Raw genomic sequence first — 18,352 nt, forward strand, 5'->3', positions numbered from 1 at the left:
TTTATGAGGATTGAACTCTTCAGAACAGTATCTACAATTAAGTTTGCTTACAAGTTGTATGGTCTGAAATTACTAAATATGTTTAAGTACCTACACATAAGATTTAACTGATTTGCTTAAAGTTAGGAAGGACATGCATTATAGGCTGTTACTGCATTTTTTGCTTGGTATTGTACAGTTTAAACAATAACGAAATAGACGTTAGTTATAGTCTTCCTGTTGTAGTCATCCTTCTGATCCTAATGTAATGTCAGGGAGATTGATGTTAACCTATCATAAAGGTCTGACCATGATGTGTGTGTGCAAGATGTAAAAATTATTTCCGACCCTTAGGTAGGTTTATAATAATTATCAGTTATTAATAGTAGGTTATATTGTATATTGATATACCTAAAGGAAATTTTGATTAAAGGGAAATGTGAAGGTTTTATGTCGTGTGATTTAATCCTGGTATGCACATTCATTGCTCTACCCCTAAAATATAAATCGCCACAATACCACCATATTTTTATGTAACAGTAATAAATACTTTCTTCTGGTTTATAGGGCAAAATGGCAGGTCTTTTGATAAGCGCTGATGCTTTTGAGTAAATAGGCGATAGTTACTACTATGCACCTAATGTGCCATGATATGCTGATCTGTCTATAATTATAACTAGTATTTTAAAACAAACTAGGTAGGTATTTAAAATTAGTAAATAAAATAAAATAAATTGAAAATACAATTTTTATCTTTTTTAAATACAAATACAATTTTATAAAATACAAAAAGAAAATACAATTTTTATCTTTGCCTTATTTTAACAATTTAAAAAAAAAATTGTCATAAACTTATCCTAATTCCTAATAACATGGCACTAAAGGGTAAAAAAACTAGTTAATATAAAAAATGGATATGGTTAATATTAAAATAAGGCTAAAAAATTAAATTTAGAATTTCAGTTGCTAGTTCTAAGTACTTTTTAAGCACTATTGTTATCTTTGTCTGAAATTTCTTTCTTTAACAGCTGAATTTCTAAATCTAATTTTTCAGCCTTCTCATAATATTTGGCCATAGCAAGATTTAGTTCAAGGCGCCCATCATCTCTTGCGTCTTTTTTCTTCCTTGCTGGAATTGAAAAAGTAATTTAGATAAGAACACATGAAGAGAAATGTTGAATTGTCTCAGTACTGCAATAAGTATTTATTATTATTATAATTTTTACTTAATATATAGGTACCTTTGGTTTGCAAGCATTTAGACATGCTCTGCATTCCGAAAAATTTTTTTGGTGTAAATGATCTTTGGTCTTCTAATTGCACCTCACATGGTGCTTTGTTTTATTGTCTGAAAATATATTATTCATAAAAAGAATTAATATATTATATAAATAAAGCATCAAAAATCCATATTAATAATTAATTAATGTTACCTCTTTTTGGACTTGGACACAGAACCACATTCCCTTCAGTTTCGGGTTCACAATGATCCGACTGGTTCTGAAGTTCAAGCCCACCGACTTCCAATTCCAGCACCATACCAACGCCTAATCCGTCACCACCAAAAGGGACATCGAACCCAGTGCAGGTCGACCCCAAAAGAGATGTTACTTTTTCTAACAATTCATCTGGTGGGATGAAGTCAGGTTTTCCACCACCAGTCTGTATAAAATAAAAATTATACATATTATTTATTGTAATTTCTGCATTATAATGTATATTAAATTAAGGCATAAAACCTGTACTTCGAAAAATAATAATGATTACCTTTAGACTATTCATTCGTACTTTTTGTGCTCTCTTTCGGGCCATCTTTTTCAAATTGTCCCATTTTAATTTGAGCTGTTCCTTCTGCTTGGGGAAGGAGCCACACTTGGCATTGTAGGCAGCCGTAAGGGCCACCCATGCTTCTTTTTGAGTCTGTTGGTAGTGGCGTTGGTTTCCTTGCTCGTAATTATAGGACTGCCTTCTATTATCTCTATGAGACATGCAACTTCATCCTTTCCATCCAAGAAATTGGTAGGTACACAGGGGGGAAGGGCGCCCCGGCGAAGGAGTAGTTCGAGCGCGGAGGCTCCAATCTCGGCGGTCCGTGCTGGAGGCGTGGTCTCGCCGCTTGGCGGACCCGTCGGCCGGCCTCCGTACCGTCGAGGCGGTCCGCCCGGTTCTCGCGGACTGGGTGGGCCGCGACCGCGGATGCCTCACCTTCCGGCTGACGCAAATGTTGACCGGCCATGGTTGTTTTGGCCGGTACCTTTTCAAAATAGCCGGAAGGGAACCGACGGCGCAGTGCCACCACTGCGCTGACCGCGACGAGGAAGACACAGCGGAACACACATTGGCGCGTTGCTCTGGATTTGACGAGCAACGCGCCGCCCTCGTCGCGGTCATTGGAGAGGACCTCTCGCTGCCGCGCGTCGTGGCTACGATGCTCGGCAGCGAGGCGTCCTGGAAGGCGATGCTCGACTTCTGCGAGTCCACCATATCGCAGAAGGAGGCGGCGGAGCGAGAGAGGGAGAGCTCTTCCCTTTCCGCACCGATCCGTCGCCGTCGAGCCGGGGGCCGGAGGCGGGAATACGCCCGTACGTCCCGGCCCCTGTAGGTGGCGGCCTCCCCCCGGTGAAGGTCAAGGGGCGACCTGAGGGGGTGAGGCCGTGCGGCGCGCTACCAGCACTCTAGCGCGCCGCCGTGGAGTGATTAGAGCGACCGGTCGACGGTGTATCGCGTCCCGACCCGGCAGGCTGGTTCTGGTCCAGCGGGGTATTCCGGGACACCAGCGGCACCGTCTGGGCGGCCCGACGGGCTGCCGTACCGAGACGGCCGACGTTTCAGAGCCTTCGATTCGCCTCGAAGGCTCCGTCGGCTGGGCGTCCTTGGGGTGAGCCGCGCCGTCTGGTTGTAGTGTTGACCGCGGTAGCCCCCCTACCTCATCCGGGTTCTGACCTCGGAGGGGATCGGACGTCGGGTGTAAGAGTGCAGGGGAGTCGTTTAGTGGGTGGGTCCTAAAATCCTTGGGCCCGCGGTCTGCTCACAACACCATGCAGATCGTTGAGTCTCACATACCCCGCGCGCCCCTTTTGCGCGGGGACCTCGTAGGAGGTTCGGCCCTCTACCCGAAAAAAAAAAAAAAAAAAAAAAGGTTCTTTTTTACACGATTAGAAAACATTTAATCCACAATATTTGAACACGGATAACTTACCGGAAACACTTCCATTTTTAGCAGTTTTATGTAAGTTTAAGCTAAAAATTATTTAACAATATTATAAACTAGATAGTGGACACTAAAATAAGGTACGTTAGTGATAATTTATCAGTTTGTAATGAAATAAACGAACAACAAAGTACGACGCTAACACAATTTTTTTGGTATTTTGGCGCGGTCCGGCCGACATCTGGCGTTTCCTTTGTCTCTTCATGGCGTTTTGTTCACATTACAGTTAAAACTAAAGTAACTGTTTTTAAATTGTGAATGTTCAAATAAAATTACACATGTGATGAATTACAATTAATTTATATTATTTTAAAATATTTATGTAAAAATACTAATAAAAACTTATGTATTTTGAAAAGAGTTTTTATTTTTAAAGGATCTTTGTGACACAATCATTTGCATTAACGAAACGCAGAGGGATTCGTTAGTAAGCAGCGCGCCAACGGATGCTCGTAGGTAACGCGGCAAGTAAAATAGTTGTGGAACGCTAATATACGCCTACGTATTGGTAGCATGATTACGATTAGTTGTTATAATACAATGACGATTCGTTATTTTTTGGAACCGGGCATAAGTAGGTGAATAGAAAAACGATATCTTTTGCACAGTACAAAGTATTTCGCAATAAATTAATTATAATAATTTACTAAATTGTAGACATTCTAAATTCATAAGGCAAATAAATAACACGTTCTATAAATTAACAAATTAAAATGGGTAACCAGTCATCAAAAGAGGAAGTTTTAGTAAACCAAGGTGGCGTTACTACGACAGATACAACTGCTCTGGTGGGGATAACAGGTATTATCCTTGTAGAAATAGTCATGTTCTGTATCCTGTACAGAGGATGCCGGTAGAGTGTAAAAAATGGTTCACGAAGCAAATTACGGATATCCCGAACCGAGCGCAGAGCGCGAACACGAGGTTGAGCTTTCGGCGACCCCAAGAACCAGGCAGCGTTGCAAAACCAGCCACTAAGTTGGAAAGGACAAACCCGAAATCCATACAAACTTGGGCCTGGCGTTACAGTGCTAGAATTTGGGCATAAGTTACAATACCTAAGAAGGTTTCATGAGCCCAATTTTCAGGTCTCCCAGCAATGGCCAAATTGGTAAAATCAGACAATGTTTACATTTTAGGTTATGTTTATTGTTCGAGATATTTTAATAAAAACGATATTTTTGAGGCTGTTTCCTACTAAAGATGAGTAATTTTTTACGAAACCTGTTGCAGCCACAGGTTGCTTTAAAATAAAAATGGAACCTGTTACGAGAAATCGCGCGTTAGGTTGTTTACGAAAACGAACGAAAGCCAAAAATTAAAAACAACGTAATGCGAAACGCGCTGCGCACGAAATGATTTTTTTAAGGGATTTTATGACCTGGTAACTAAGACCTTTAGGTCAGTCTTATTTTAATTTTAATGAAAACTTTTTTATATGAAAAACTATATTTAACTGATAACTTTTTTATATAAAATATAAATTATATAAAATATAAATCATTACGTGCTCCCATAATATTATCTCATCACATTTCATTTCATTTTATTTCATGCCTTTTTTATTTTTATTTTTTATTGCTTAGATACCCATCGACGAGCTCACAGCCCACCTGATGTTAAGTGGTTACTGGAGCTCATAGACATGTACGACGTAAATGCGCCACCCACCTTGAGATATAAGTTCTAAGGTCTCAGTATAGTTACAACGGCTGCCCCGCCCTTCAAACTGAAACGCATTACTACTGCTTTACGGCAAAATCCAAAATATCTTCAGTTGGCAACATTAAAGATAACATAACACGATTTGATACATTTGTGTTTTTCTATGGCATAGTCACATTAATATAAAAATGCAAAACTACCCTTTCATGCTATATTTAATGTTGTCGGTTGTGGATATTTTGAATTGCCGCCATTGTAAGTAGTTGTGTCACGATTCGATGGCCATACTCTATTTACATTGATTAAAATACCTATAAAAACAGTCATTTATCCTTAAGCAAAAGAGTATTAATTATTTTTTACACTTGATTTCCACTAAATCGATCCTATTTTATGGATGTTCTAATTCTAATCCGCACGTTTGTGGAGCTAGTTACGTATATTGAAATAAGTGTTGCAGATGTTTACAAAGATTGTTTAAAACAAAAAATTGAATTCAACTTATTTTCTACACTTGGCCATTGTCAATGAAGCTAAGATTTTAATAGGTTAATCAAGCAAAATAGACGAATTTTTTGGTACATATCCCATTCGTGTAACGCTTAGGCCCAAAATGGGGTTTCTCCTTTGTGAAATAGTGCTACAAATGACTTGAAGTTTAAAAATGTTTTTAAATAGGATTGCTTTTATTTTGTATTTCTTATTTGTTAATCAATGAATAATGTTACAAAGTTATGATTTTTACACTATTATTTTTTTACATTGTCTTATATACTTTTTTACATTTTACTCTTATTTTTTGTAATAATTTTTTTATTTTATGTCTTATTTTTAAGGGGGGAGTGATGTAGCGACTTAGCTGAGACAGTCTGTGTCGAGTCGTCGCCCAATAAACAGGTTGCAAACTGTCGTGTCTTATTAATAATTATCACCCTGCATAATATCACACACGCTCATATAAGCACAGACTCAACACGTTCAGGAATCGAACCCGAACGGCGTCCGGCCACAAGCAGAAACGATGTCGGTATATTAAATAAAACAATACGGAAAATAGTTGTAAATTACGACAACACGATACACTACAGATTATTAACAAATTAACGAGACACAAAACAAACGACTAACAAATATGTGAAATTACAATAGTGAGAGAAACGCGCGATTAGTACGAGGCTTTGTGGCGGACTGCCGGCGCAGCAGCCCGGCGTTACTTGCGATAACGCGGCCACGCGTTAGCTCCTAATTGGCGCGCGCACGCATCAGCTGATTTTAGCGCGCAGGTCCGCACTCAGGTAGCCGTGGCAGAATAATGCCACAATTTCATCTTTTCGCAGACCGCAGCTCCCGGCGTGAACCTTTAGCTGATCCACTGACCACTGAAGTCCTGATAAGTTGGCTCCTTGAGTCTCCTCTGAGTCTCCAACGAAAATCCTCAAAATTCCAATGCCCTTGACAACCAAGGGGAGTCCCGTGATTTCTTCTTTAATTTGTCGCGGCTTCGTTCCTCTCATGGGCCACCACCCGTTGATCAAGCACGCTGTACATCTCATTACATCATTTAATGAGGGTAGGTTGGCAAGGAAAGGGCACTTATCTTTTCGCAGACCGCAGCTCCCGGCGTGAACCTTTAGCTAATCCACTGACCACTGAAGTCCTGATAACTTGGCTCGTTGAGTCTCCTCTGAGTCTCCAACGAAAATCTTCAAAATTCCAATCTTCTTGACAACCAAGGGTGTCCCGTGATTTCTTCGTTAATTTGTCGCAGCTTCGTTCCCCTCATGGACCACCAATTTATGTACCGGCTTGTGGTACATAAGGGAGTTTCTTGTGGTAATAAAACTCCAGCACTTGATATTATTCTTATATATTTAAACGGAGATGTACAGCGTGCTTGAAGAGCGGGTAGTGAATGGACGAATGATAGTGAAATACATTAAGTTATTAAACTGTGATGCTTAGCGCCATAGAAGGCTAGCATCTTTGACATTGCTATTAAAATAATTGGAGGCACTGGCCTGAACAACTTCCCTTTTTATTGAAGGTTAATTTCAAATAAGTCTATTGCACAATGATTTAAAATATTCATTTTGACTTAAGGATGGTAATATTGCTTTACCCTTATGACAACATGAAGTGAATGCAGCTCACCTAGAGTGATTTCAGATGCATTCATCAAGGATTCAAGGATTTCAGATTTAAAGGATTCGATGTAATTTTTGCCTGGATTCCTAGTCACGTAGGTTGTTGGGGTCCAAGGGGAAGTTTTGTTGAGTTCCGAAGAGTAAACTAAGTATGTTGTTTGAGCACCTTTATTATGTCGGTTAAGCACAGATGGTAACGTCTTAACGAGTGCGTGTTGCTAAGTGCACTGCTCTAAGAATATAATAAAATAACCTGACACCACAATGACGACGCACGGCGTGTCCACGTATTAGTTAGATATGTGCAAACCGTACATAGGTATTTCTGGCAACGAACTTGCTGTCAATGATGCTGTAAACTTGCCAATGATGCCGTGGATTGTGGAGATATTTATCCATAGTAAAACTACATAAATGATCTTTTGTGTCTTCCAAATTCAGATCTGCGCGAATCTTGGGGACAAACATGTGCTATTTCTAGTCAAAATAAAGGAAAGAATTATGCTCAAATTCGAACTTTAATTTCTACCAAGCCTTAGTATTACAGTTTTAGATTTAGTAAGATCACAACTGCTGTAACGTTAGAAAAATTGAATTTAATTTTTTTTAGAAATTAACGCCATCTAGCGTATACTTGGCGCAGTGTGGGGAAATAATATGATTATGAAACTGCTTAGTTCTCTCACTCGACGCTGTATGGCGTCGACTGTGCTATCTTGTCTGTGGTTTGAAGGTGAGATTAGCACAGCACTATAGGCGGTATCTTCGAGAACCGTAAGACTATTCATATAAAAGGACAAGTCACTTTGTCCAAGTCCTTTTTCTATCAATATCTCTCGAGCTGCGAGGTGAAAGTATTCTTACGCATTTACCAGAGTCAATTAAATAGTTCCTTGGTGTCTTATATTAAACCAGGGTAAGTGTTTCATAATTTATTCTCCACACTGTGTCCACAAACTTTAACTAATTAGAAGTTAACACCACTTTGTCTTATCGTGTAGGTCCTAATAACTGGTACATTATATGCACATCAGTTAGGGTGCGGAGTGTGACCTATAGACCACCTTCGAGATCCCGCAGTACCTTTCTGCGTGGACGCTGCCGGAAGCGAGATGCTCTGGCTAGGCGATCCTAGAAAGAGTACTTGACTACAGTAGACCAAGAACACACCTGCATACACAACCTAGCTCGGATCCAGCAACCCCAGTTGCTGGGAAGAAATCCGGTGAACTTTCATCGTCCATTTGTGAACTAAACTGGTGAAACCGTCATTGGTTATAGTATTTTAATTTTAATCTCATTTTCATTGATTACTTTCTCGTGTGTTCGGTATACCTACCGACACACATGTAACCTAACCACTAGTACCTTACCACTAAATAAATCTTTGTGAACTATTATAACTAATGTATCTGTGTTATTTGTAGTGAATAAACACAAGTGTTATATTGTAATTGTTGTTATTTATTGGCGTGAGTCTCCCAGAACGGTAAGTGGTGGCGCCCTGAGATCCTCCTCACCGAGTCTCCTGTTCACCGGTTGTCTACCGGTGGTGACGTGTCTAGAAGTGGTGCGACTCTGCCCCGTGTCTCTCGACCCATAGATCACCTTTTGGGGAGTGACGCGACTCGGCCTCATGTAACATCAGCATACCAGGGACACCCTCAGACACAGACACGTTATACTACTATCATAATCTGGATGAGACTGGGTCAAGTTTGCACTCCATCTTATTTGGCTAGATTGGGTATAGTCAATAAATAACAATATGTGTGATTGCGGCGCTGATGTTGGCAATTTAAGTCATATTTTTTTCGCGTGCTTTGTAACACCTTAATGTTAGTTGCATAGTTTTAAAGCGACCCGTGAATTGGCGTGCTCTGCATTGAGATAGAGCTCTGATACTAGCGGCTCGCGCATGCGAACGCGCTGCATCGGGACATCGTTTGTTCGCACTTGTATAAAAGGGCGTGCTACCGCTATAACCACTCATTCAGAAGCCGCGCCATATAGTTGAAGGAAAGGTCATGAGAACAAACTCATAGTTAACTGTATACAAATATTACACATTCAAGTTAATTATTAGTGCCTGATTTGTGATATCGGTAAGACTTTAATTTTTCATATGTTCAAGCTGTAATGTTTCTTGTTACTTACTATGAATAATTAATGCATTATAGGGTTCCAATAGTCCCGTCAAGCGAGACTTTTTTATTTTAATTGGAATACGCTCCGTGGAACGTCCCGTAACTTCGCGGAATCAAATTCTGATCCTAATACTTTTCAACTGACGCCAAAGAACTAGAGTATCATTGATGGACCCCAGGATCCTAGTCTTCTTAATCACCATAATTTAAAAGATACGTGTCATTCTTTAACTGTAATATTTCGATGCACAACTATCAGGCGATTTACCCTCTTTAATTTTGTAACTGTGTTAACCTTTTGAACAATCTAGGTAAGTATTTTAAGTGTTCTTTTTTTATATAGTTATTTTCTTTTATTTTGTATTTATGTGCTTTAGTTTAATATATTTATTGTTGTGACTGCACTTCATTCTTTTTATTTAAAGGCGCCATTCTGAGAACTTGTACTCTCCACTGTGGCTAACGGTTAGTGTAACGCTTACCGTTACATGCTCCTTAAATGACTGTTCCTCATTTATTAATTCCTTAACATCCCTTGGTATTCCACTCTCGCTTTCTATCAATACTTTGTTGTGTATGTGGTCGCAAACGCCACTATTGGTAATAAAATAGTGGCCCACTTCAACTCCACCTGCACCAGCGCAGGACGCTGCAAAAACTTTTATCCGGAGACCTGACCGGAAAAGGAGATCGCTGGACAATATGGCGATTTATAATAAGCATATAGAGGACTACGCGGTGAAACCGAGTGACGCGCTCCTCCAGGAGGTGATGAAGACCTTTGAGGACATTCCATGTAAAGTCCAAGAATACCCTCAAATGAGGAAAGACATAAAGACCTTCCTGGAGGGGCAGTCCGATAAGTGCCTCCGTATTTTATTTGAAATAAGCAAGCGAGTGACAAGTTTGGAAGCAGCAGCAACCAAAACACGGTCGCCCCGTTCAGCCAGATCGCCCGAAAAAGACTTTCACAGCTTAGAAAAGTTGGGCGAAGTGGAGAATCAGGTACAACAGCGACTGAACGAACTGGAGAAGAGAATGCTAGCTCGCTTCGACGACCATATCAGGTTCCAAGACGATGACATCGTCCGCAAGATTGGCGAAAAAATCGACGACGCTAAAGCGGCCATTGACCATACGACAGAGGCCGTCAGGATCGCTCATCGCTCCCAGATTATTTTCTATGAGAAACTCGAAAATATTGCGGGGGATATCGCGGCGGTCAAAGAAACAGTGACTGAGGTCGCAAAAAGTAAGCAACCATGCGAACCTAGGACTTAGGCTAGCGTCGCAGCAGCAGTCAAGCCCGAGCGTCGACCGGCACTTCACTCGATGGCGGTCACCCTCGAACGCAATCAGGAGACTGCCGACGAGGTGCTCGAGAGAGTGAAGAAGGCGGTCGATGCCAGGGGTACTGGTCTGAAAAGCCAGCAGAATTTCAGAATGCACGGAAAATATACGAAAAACGAATGGCTATTTTACATCCTATTAATGACACAAAAAAATTAGAAGAAGATAGTTCAAAAATTATGGTTTCTCCCTACATAAATTGCCATATTGATAACGTCATCCAGCTTTGGAAAAAATAACATGAATCTGCACCAAGTTTTATTGAAACTACTTCATGCTCAAATAGTTTGTGTCAAATTTACACACGAACTATTCCAGCTATAGGTGCTAACCACAGAATAATAACAAGATATGGATTCAGAGCTCTTGAAAAAGCTTTACAATTTTTTCATATAATTTTCAATGTTCGTTGTCCATTGGGATCTTCAATAAAAATACTCATGGCAAGCCAAATATCAAAAGAATACTCAAAAACATGATACCAAATAATAGTGTGGTATCGGAATTTGTGCTGGAATGCATAAGAAGAAAAATTAAAACATGGACTTTGAAAACAGTGTAAATTTATCGCTGCATCACCTTATGATTAATTACGGACATCAAAATTGTGATGTTTTCTTAAATAATTTATCCATAGTTTTTAACCAAAAGAACATTTCGGCAATGAAAACAGAAACCAGAGAGCAAGATAAAAGCAGCCTGTGGCACGAGCTAAGGTATGGCAGGATTACAGCCTCAAACTGCTATGAAGTCGGTCGTTGTAAAACCATCGATGGGACTGGTAGCTATGATCCTGGGTGCAAGTCTCTGAAACTCCAGCCATACTAAGAGGAAAAAAACTAGAGTATGCAGCACGGAAATCAGTGGAAAAGTCAATTGGAATGAAAATTGATAAATGTGGTCTATATATTTCAGATATAACTCCAATCGTTGCTGGCTTGCCAGATGGAATTAATAAGAAAACCACATTTGAGATTAAATGTCCAACAACAGAAACTGCATTGAATTGTATTGCTAAGGATGGAGTTATAACAGAAAGATATTATGCACAATTTAAAATGCATAAAATATGTATTGTGCTAAAACTAAAACTTGCTAATTTTGTGTAAGAAGCAGCAAGTTTGAAAAAAATTATCAGGTCACTATAATTAGTATTGATTTTGATCCCGAGCATGTTGCACAGTTGTTAGATAATGTAGTTTCTTTTTGGAAGAATAACATTTCCAATCTTACAGAAAAGTATAATGTTAAATTCCTAAAACAATCTATATACCTATTTTCCTTTTCGGGAGTACAAAATATTGATGTGTACAAAGTGAATGTGATTTAATAAATATAATATTTCAATTTAAATATGTTATCTTTATTCCTTTTCATATATAAGCCCATATTTAGCACATTCGTTGAAAACAGAATCAAAATAATAATGAGTTGCTAGCCATAGAAGACCAGCATAGAAGTTTTATTAAAATCTGTTCAGTCGTTTTTGAATGAAGAGTAAAAATACTTCCAAAAATTCGTATTTATAAGTAAGGATTACGGATTTAATTAAAGCGTCTTGTAGGTGGCAAACTGTCTAAAAACTTGCTATTTTCCACCAAGTTGATATCACTTAACCTTCCTGCATATCCATTGGAAATAAAACTGACCAGACCATCTGGAGTGCATGCAACAAGATATTTTATTGTATTGGTTTTTTTATACTTTGACCAGGTTAGAGATTGGTACATGGCATTTTTAGGTTTTTGTATTTCTATTTCCAAACAATCAATGATACATATGACTTGGTTATCAAAAAGGCATAGGTAGGTTTAACTTGATAGTTTTTGCTGAAAATTGTCTAACAAGTTTTGTCTTACAATTACATTTGTAATTTCTAGGAGCTTGTTGAAAAATATATTGCTTGCTTGACTTACAGATAAATCAAAATCATCAGCCAATTGAGAGAATGTCCTATTTAATTTTATTCTCATCATTTATTCTAATAAGTAGTCTGGCCATAAACACTGTTACAATTGAAAATAAACAAAATATTACATTTGAATTTGGAATCTGTTATTTTTATATGCGCATTGAGTATTCTCATTTTGGCGCCAATACATTGTACAATATTTTGCGATATTAAAATGGAGTGCTGTGATAAAGAGAACCGAATTGCTGTGATTGCATTACACAAAGTAGGTATGGAGCCAAATGCAATTTTTAAAACTCTCCATACGCTTGGTATTAGTAAAATGTTTGTGTACCGGGCTATTAATAGGTGCAATGAGACCTCCTCTGTTTGTGACAGAAAAAGATCTGGCCGTCCACGTAGTGTTCGTAGGAAAAAGGTGGTCAAAGCAGTAAGGGAAAGAATTCGAAGAAATCCTGTCCGAAAGCAAAAGATTTTATGTCGGGAGATGAAGATAGCACCTAGAACCATGTCGCGTATTTTAAAAGATGACTTAGGACTTGCAGCCTATAAGAGACGTACTGGTCATTTCTTAACTGATAATTTAAAAGAGAATAGGGTGGTAAAATCGAAACAAGCGGTACGCAAAGGGAGGTCATAGAAATTTTTTGTTTACAGATGAGAAAATTCTTACAATTGAGCTACATTTTAACGAACAAAATGACCGTATTTATGCTCAAAGCTCTAAGGAAGCTTCCCAATTAGTCGACAGAGTGCAACGTGGGCACTTCAGTGATGGTTTGGTGGGGTATTAGTTATGAAGGAGTGACTGAGCCATACTTTGGTGAAAAAGGTATCAAAACATCGGCACAAGTGTATCAAGATACCATTCTTGAGAAGGTAATGAAGCCCCTTAACAACACCATGTTCAATAATCAAGAATGGTCCTTCCAGCAAGACTCGGCGCCAGGTCATAAAGCTCGGTCTACGCAGTCTTGGTTGGAAACGAACGTTTCGGACTTCATCAGAGCTGAAGACTGGCCGTCGTCTAGTCCCGATCTTGATCCGCTGGATTATGATTTATGGTCAGCTTAAGAGAGTATGGCTTGCTCTAAACGCCATGACAATTTGGAGTCCCTAAAACAATCAGTACGATTGGCAGTGAAAATTTTTCCCATGGAAAGAATGTGTATGTACTTCTATTGATAACTGGCCTCAACGTTTAAAGGACTGTATTGCAGCCAATGGAGACCACTTCGAATAAGCTTTTTATACTTTATATTGTTTTATATTTATGTATTAAACTAACACACTATAAAAGTAGTAAATGTTATTTGCAATAGATTTTTTTTTCCTTTGTCTCAGTATTTATGGCAAGACTAGGTATATTATATTTTGCTCAGAAACATCGGTATGTTTCTTAATCAAGCCTATTATGAAATATAATGCTTGTGGAAGTCCAATATATAAACGTGGTTTATTTTTCACTTTAGATAAAGTTATTATCAGATTCATTTTTTCAACTTTTTTAAAGTCTTTAAGAGCTATAGTCTGAAGTGCAAGTCTTTGATGGACTGGAGATATAGAGAGATAACTCATAGTCAACAGTAGATCCTTTTGTTGCTGGTGTATTTGACTCATCACTGTCAAATTTGTCCTCAAGTAACAACAGTTTTCTTTTTGCTGGTACTGATTGTTTACTTGTACTTGCTTCAGATATAATGAGGGGTGATCTGGCCAATACACACTTGCCTTGCCTTAAAAGGAGATGCTGTGCAGTCTTTATTTCTTGTACTAATATGTACACATTTACTTCTATACTGTGCCACATGACTAACTTCAATTGCTTTGTGTTCCTGTGCTGGAGCTACTTGGATAGCTTTGTCATTACTACACCTATTTTCAAGTGGCTGGACATCTGGAAATATGAAATAATGTTAGCAATTTCCAACAAACTCATAGTTTGTAAATATTAATATGTGTACTGATTATGTGTATGTGTATGGATTATGTGTACTGTAGAAGTAGTAGTAGTATGTAACTTCCTAGTCATCATCATCAGCCAATATATGTTCCCTTGCTGGATACGAGCGTCCACTACCATTGAGGGTTTTTAGGCCTTAGTCCACCACGCTGACCTAGTGCTAGTTGGTGGACTACACACCTAAGAAAATCCTAAGAACATTTAGGTGTGCAGGTTTTATCACAATGTTTTCCTTCACTGTTAAAGTAAATAAGTGATAATACTCTGTGATAAATTATCATTATCACAAACTTCCTAGTACCTTATGTAATAGGAACTGAGGTTCACTGAGGTTGGTGGTAGGACCTCTTGAGACTCCGCGCGGGTAGGTACCACCACCCTGCCTATTTCTGCCGTGAAGCAGTAATGCGTTTCGGTTTGAAGGGTGTGGCAGCCGTTGTAACTACACTTGAAACCTTAGAACTTGTATCTCAAGGTGGGTGGCGCATTTACGTTGTAATGTCTATGGGCTCCGGTAGCCACTTAACACCAGGTAGGCTGTGAGCTCGTCCACCACCCATCTCATTTTTAGTCGTCTCTTCAATCTCCTTGATAATAGAGTCTTTGCCGTTTCACAAATGCAGGCCGAGGTTCACTTTGAGTGAATTTTCGTATTCTATCTACCCGACATTCGAATTTGGATGGTAAACAGTTTGGTTTCATTCGAATTCGGACGGAGCCCATTATCTTGTATTGCATATAATTCTCCATGTCGTTTTTCAGCTAAAACATGAAATAATTTTCCAACACTTTCAATACATAACCTATAAAAAGATTATTAAATTGTTATTTTACTAATGTTAGGTACATAATTTCGTCTGTGTAAAAGAGTTATTATAATGTATACCTGTTGGAGTATTTCCACTTTCGGGTAGCGACATGGTAAGCGGGTGATCTTCGTAAGTCAATAAAACCAGAAATATCAACTCAGAGCGTATATTACGCAGGAGCGTTCCGTCTGACACGGCGACTCGCTTGCTTCTGAGCTCGTGAGACAACAACGGAGCGTTTTTATAGCAAGGTATCGTGGTGGGACGATGTTGTTTACGACTCTTATCTTGCACGTGTTGTTTTCGATGAATGCTTGCACCTGTTGTTTGTCGTCCCATCTTCGTTAGTCATGAACTAATGGTTTATAAAAACACGCGCCGACATACCTACATTATCTCTTGAAAGAGAAATAATGAACATATTGACTTATATATTTTTTATACCTTCATAACGATAGGTAGGAGGACATGGAAAACATATATTTGGTCTAAACTTTACGAGTATGCACATAATTTCATTTAATTTTTTTTTTTAAATTAAATTGTATGCCAATTAATTGCTCCTTCAGGATTTACAATTGTTTTTTTTTTCACGATTAAAACCGCGTAGAAAGTTTAAGCATTATAGTTGACGCATGCGGAGTACACATATTTTGCATACATATATTCAACTAATAAAAATAGTTAATTAAACAAAAAATTAATAATTTCGAAAGAGAACAAACGTATTTTGTATAAGGCCAATCGAAAATGAATATTTACGAGTCATTATACCATCATTAAAACATCAGGGATGTTTGCAGACGCGCACATAGATTGTTTTTACGCTACCATGCGTAAGAGGTGTGCATCTCTGTAAGCAGAGTGAGGGCCAGCTCCAACAGTATCCTGAGCATGATCGCAAGCAGGCTGGACTGTGTATAAATGGGTCGCTGTGGTGCCATCTCCCATGGGATGTTACGACAGTAATTCATTGTGATGTAAATATAACTACTAACATAGGTCTAAGTCTTATTAACAATTTATATGAGTCATGGTTACTTGCAATAAAAACATTATTATTGTTATTATTATATATTTTTTGTATTGTGTTTCTCGAAATACTCAAGATATTTCGGTATAATGAAAATCACGGGCCTAAGCCAAGTGAGCTTCATTCTCTTCTTGCAGAATATTTAGGTCTTCCTGCAAGAATTGACGGACTATACGGCATGTGTTTAATATTGCGGCTTTTTGCATGGTCATGTTCGTGTTATCTGCTATGTCTAATATTTTTAAATATTGGAGTAGGTGTTTAGGTATAACGCCTGTACTGGATAGCACCAGTGGTACAATGTAGACTTTGTTCATTTTCCAGATTCTTAAAATTTCTTCCTTTAATTCTGTATATTTATTTACTTTTTCAGCTATTGATTTCTGTATATTATTGGTGTTAGGAACTGCTACGTCTATAAAATGCACTACTTTATTTATTTTATCAATTTATTTAATCAATTATTTATCAATTGCGCCCGATTGGGAGGCTTTGCACTACTTGACGCGACACTTGGGACAGTGCAACACGTCCAATGATCCACGCAACGGCGAGTACTAGGAAGAAAGCCCCAATCACTACGGTGCTGCATGGGGCAGCGGGAAACTTTGCGGTGATATCATCCGTGGGCAACTGGCAGATGCTAACCTCACAACACCTTGACCCCGACACCAACGCAGCACTCTTCTCCTCTAACGTGTTGTGTATGAGCGTCAAATACCACTACTTGAACACGAAGAGCGAGGGGAGCTTCCTCACTGTTAACGACATGCTTATCGGAAAAACCACCTCATCTGAGGTGCTCGACACATCCCCTCTGTCCTACCCGGATCCACCAACAGAGTTTTTTAGACGGGGAAGACTTAGTAGCGACTTCCGACAATGGTGGGACGGTGATGCCAAATCAGAAACCAGTGGCGAAGGAGACCAACCCTCCAGTGAAGACCCCAGTCGCTCCCACCCCGGTGGAGGACCCAATCCCGAAGAAGACGTTGGGCGACGCGTCCTCCGCGAAGGACGGTCCTTCAGACCCACAGAAAGAGTAGAACAACACATATCAAACACAGGTATCCCAGCTGGCCTGGGGAAAGCAGGAAACCCAGGGTCATGGGCTGGTACAATTAGGCGGGGCATGCGAGACGCATTTAAATGTTTGTCCTCCACCATAATTCCACGCGGCGCCACATTGTATTCAGTGCGCCTTGACGATGAATTGGGCACTAAGATGTTTAACGTTGAACCCCCTTTTCTACCCAACGTCAAGTCACTGGATAAGTTGAGGCGCTTCAGGATGCGCGTGCCTCCCGACTTCCCACTCAGCGGCACATCATACGCACTGGGATTATACCTATCTATACATACAAATACTGCAGAAAGCCGGGCAGCACATCATTGCCTGAACGTTGAATGGAATACTGTACAAAATCAAGAGGTTACTCTCGTTACGGAAAAAAACAGGGCATACTCGACGCATCCGGTGGATGCGACGACGATTTCATCAGGAAAACTATCAAATGTTTGTCAGCATGGTCATTCCCACGAGTGTTTTCTGATGGTCCCGCATACGCACTACTGATGCACTTGGAGAATTTGGGGGGACAAAGCCCTTGGATAGAACAACAAATAATCAACGACATATCGACCTGGACATCCGGTCACAGCGAGGGGAACTTTGAGGTGCTGAAACCATACTTGGACAGAGCAATAGATCGGGGGGGAGTTCCCAACCCTGCTAAACCACACCTATCATTCTCTGAGTTCTGCTCAGACGTGCTGAGGTGGGGGACAAGTGGGGGCGCGAGGAAAGTACACTTTTTTGGAGAGGAGTTTAGGTCAAAGTAGGCGTGGGCGTTTTCGCGAATCCTAGACCCGGAGGGCGGATTACGTGAGAACGTGGACTTGTACGCGATGGCACTAGAAGAGGGAAACACTTGCAAAGTCGCATTTAAGGAGGAAAGCAAAAAAACACGTCAAATAATAACAACCCCAATGTCGTCATATCTGAGACAGTGCTACCTCGTATACAGGTGGGGTAGGATGCGCGGATACACCCCAATCAGCCAGGCGTCTTGGCTTGGACAATTTCAGAAACGCCAATACGCGTGGTACGGGTGTGCTGATGCGGAGAGATTTGACCAT

At 39.7% G+C, this 18,352-nt stretch overlaps 2 protein-coding genes and 1 non-coding gene across 8 annotated transcripts in view; 1 reads left to right on the forward strand and 2 right to left on the reverse strand.

The window, feature by feature from the left end:
• LOC134198650 (putative nuclease HARBI1) overlaps positions 1 to 3,548 on the forward strand; it is a 17,430-nt gene extending 13,882 nt beyond the window's left edge. For all 4 annotated transcript variants that reach the window (XR_009976520.1, XR_009976521.1, XR_009976523.1 and 1 more), the window contains 2 exons: positions 1 to 2,002; positions 3,119 to 3,548. The gene's annotated coding sequence lies outside the window, so the exon portion shown is untranslated. The remainder of the gene's footprint in view (positions 2,003 to 3,118) is intronic.
• The window catches only part of LOC119630477 (uncharacterized), a 38,509-nt gene continuing 20,868 nt past the window's right edge, over positions 712 to 18,352 (reverse strand). For 2 of the 3 annotated variants that reach the window (XM_062675814.1, XM_062675812.1), the window contains 4 exons: positions 1,747 to 18,352; positions 1,413 to 1,641; positions 1,221 to 1,327; positions 712 to 1,108 (listed from right to left, as the gene is read on the reverse strand). The exon at positions 1,747 to 18,352 is cut by the window's right edge. The gene's annotated coding sequence lies outside the window, so the exon portion shown is untranslated. The remainder of the gene's footprint in view (positions 1,109 to 1,220; positions 1,328 to 1,412; positions 1,642 to 1,746) is intronic. The other variant, XM_062675813.1, reaches the window with a different exon arrangement.
• Mir3325 (microRNA mir-3325) lies at positions 14,009 to 14,140 on the reverse strand. The gene is given in 1 exon segment (NR_107605.1): positions 14,009 to 14,140. It is a non-coding gene; the product is annotated as a microRNA mir-3325 (primary transcript).

This window comes from Bombyx mori, chromosome 24, assembly GCF_030269925.1.
Source record: "Bombyx mori chromosome 24, ASM3026992v2".
Classification (NCBI taxonomy): domain Eukaryota; kingdom Metazoa; phylum Arthropoda; class Insecta; order Lepidoptera; family Bombycidae; genus Bombyx; species Bombyx mori.